Raw genomic sequence first — 3,010 nt, forward strand, 5'->3', positions numbered from 1 at the left:
GTGGTTGGAAGCCAAGCTAGATTTAATCTTCTGGGAAGGCCTCTTAACTGAGGCCTCTAAACTCCCCCTGGCTCAGACTGGAGCAGATCTTCCCTTTCTCTCTCTCAACCTCATTCTTAATTTCTTCCTTCTGTTGTAAGTTAAACCACTATAAAATTCCATTTTGACTTGAGTATTTCATTGGGATTTAGAATTTAAATCCCTGGTGACCATGAAAAAATATATTCAGTCTCAATCCTAAAAATTACCCTTAACAAATCATAATACCTTGCTTCTCAGAATTTAATGCTCCTATTCTTCCTATTAAAAAGCCAAAATTGGATGATGATGGAAAATCTGTATATTGTTTTATCCAGGATTTAAGAGCTGTCAATGATTATGCAATCAAAACTTATCCTGTTGTACCAAGCCCAGCTGCTATAATTTCTTCCATTCCAAGTCAAGGTAAGATATTTCATTGTGGTAGACTTATGCTCAGCTTTTTTCTCAATTCAAATTCATGAAAATTCTCAAAAGATCTTTGCTTTTACATAGAAAAAGACACAGTAGACCTGGTCTTGTTTATCTCAAGGGTTCACAGTTTCATCTAGCCAATTTTTACAAATTCTAAATAGAGCTCTTAAAAGTATACAATTCAAAGAGAGTAAATTAGTGCATTTTGTGTATGATATTCTTCTTGCTTCCTCAAATGCAAAAGTGTGTCTTAGAGATATCAAGATTCTTTTGATAGAATTATATAAGTGTGGACATAAGATCTCCAAGGCAACATTACAATGGGTTTTGCCTAGAGTGCAATATCTAGGTTTTCTGTTATCATAGGGTTCACAAAGTATAACACAGAAAAGAAAAGCTGATATACAGAAACTTGAGTGCTCCAAAGACCAAAAAGCAGCTCAGAGCTGTTCTTGGAACAACTGGGTTCTGTAGACAATGGATTCCTGGTTACAGTGAATTAACAAAATGTCTTACAGATCTGACCAGGAATACAGAACCCGAAACTCTGAAACTTAAGCCTGAACATCTGCAAGCCTTAACTAAACTTAAGGAAGCCATTTTATCAGCACCTGCTTTGGGTATCCCAGGCTTGCTTCTGGGGTACTGACACAGATTTTGGGACAAAGTTATCGTCCAGTTGGATATTATAGTTGTCAGCTTGATTCAATAGCTTCAGGTACTGTCCCTCGTCTAAGGAGTGTAGTTGCTGCTGCTCTGTTAGTCCAGAAGTCAGAAGATTTAGTTTTGGGATGTCCACTGTATATTATTCATATCAAATAGAAGCACTAATGAGGAAATTTCATACTCAAGTTTATTAACATCAAATAATGTCAAAGTATGAAATTATTCTCCTGGGTAGTGAGAACATCTAGTTGAGGAGGTGTAGTATATTAAATCCATCTACACTTCTTCCTGATTTACCAAAGAATGGTGAACCATTACATGAGTGTGTGGAAGTAGTAGATCTAGTGGATATGCCTAGGATGGATTTGAAAGATCCTCCTATTGAAAATCCAGACTTGGTATTATTCACTGATGGTTCTTCATATTTGTGTAATGGAATTTATTGTACTGGTGCTGCAGTAGTTACAGAATTTGAGACACTGTGGTATGGCTTATTACCTGGAAATCTTAGTGCTCAAGGTGCAGAATTAATAGATTTGAAGCAAGCCAGTTTTCTAGCTGATGGTAAAAGTGCAAATATCGATAAAAATTCTTGGTATGCTTTTTTAATATGTCATGCAATAGTAAAGATCTGGAAACGGCAAGGTTTTATTACTGCATCAGGAAAACCAATTGCACATGCAGAAATAATAACTGACTTGTTGGATGCTATCCAGAAACCAAAACAGCTAGTGGTAATTCATTGCAAAAGTCATACTTGTGGTAAAGACTCTGTCTCTAAAGGAAATTATAGAGCTGATGTCACTTCAAAGTATGCAGCTCAAAATGCTCCAGTGTATGTTATTAATTTGTCAACTATGGAGTCTAATGATTTAGAAAAAGCTTATGTAGACTCAGAAACACAAAAACAGAAGGAGAAGTTTGGAGCAAGGAAAGAACATGGTATATGGGTTGCAGACGACAGAAAACTGCGATTACCAAGATTTTTATAACTTTTTGTGTCAAGCCATTCACACAAAAGGTCATTTTGATACTCAAGTTGTAGCAGATTCTGTTGAAAGTCAATGGGTAGCACCAGAAATTAGTACTATTGTAAATAAGATCTGTAGTAGTTGTTTTGTTTGCCAAAAATTCAATCAAGGTGCATTCAGAAAGTGTAAACCTTAAAATTTCTCAGACTTATGAATGTTGGAAATTTCCCCATTGGGGAATCTTCTACTTAAAAAAATTCCCTAGCAGATAGTGAGAATTCTACTTGAATGTGAGGGCTCCTTGCCTTGGGAATATCCCTACTCCACACTACTTAGGACTGCTTTAGAACAGAGAGCTCCTTGAGAACAATGAAAGTGCTTTGATCCATGCTTATGGAAGGGACAGGAAGTTCTTTGAGTCATGACTATTTTAGAATTGATACAATGAGATACTAAGTACCTATAAAGGTGGGGCAACTTGTAAACTACTTAAACCTAAAAGGATGATAACTAATTCAGAGGTTTTTTCTTAATGAAATTTGTCAACACAGCAGCATTTTTTTCTGACTTACTAAAGAGATTAAAATTACTCAGCTGTGAATTCAAAATGGGCAGTCCTTTAGAAACATCTACAGTGATTGGTAGATGTAAGGACTTAGGGGAGGTGACACAGGAGATTTTGCCCTTAAAAATAAGAGCTCAGAGAAGAGCTGGAGCTGATTCTGAGGGAGCAAATTTTGAGAAGACTCATTCAGGGATCTCGATTTCTGACTCTCATCCTGAAGGAGAGTTCTTTGAGGAGCTCCTCTGAGTGGCTCTGTCCCTCTGGGGTAAGAGCTCTGGAGGCTCTTGAGAGAGGCCCTTTGAAACAACCTCTGGCTGGAAGACTCTTTGAGGAAGGACACTGGCCTGGTGTCACT

The sequence above is a fragment of the Monodelphis domestica genome, chromosome 2, assembly GCF_027887165.1.
Source record: "Monodelphis domestica isolate mMonDom1 chromosome 2, mMonDom1.pri, whole genome shotgun sequence".
In the NCBI taxonomy this organism is placed as follows: domain Eukaryota; kingdom Metazoa; phylum Chordata; class Mammalia; order Didelphimorphia; family Didelphidae; genus Monodelphis; species Monodelphis domestica.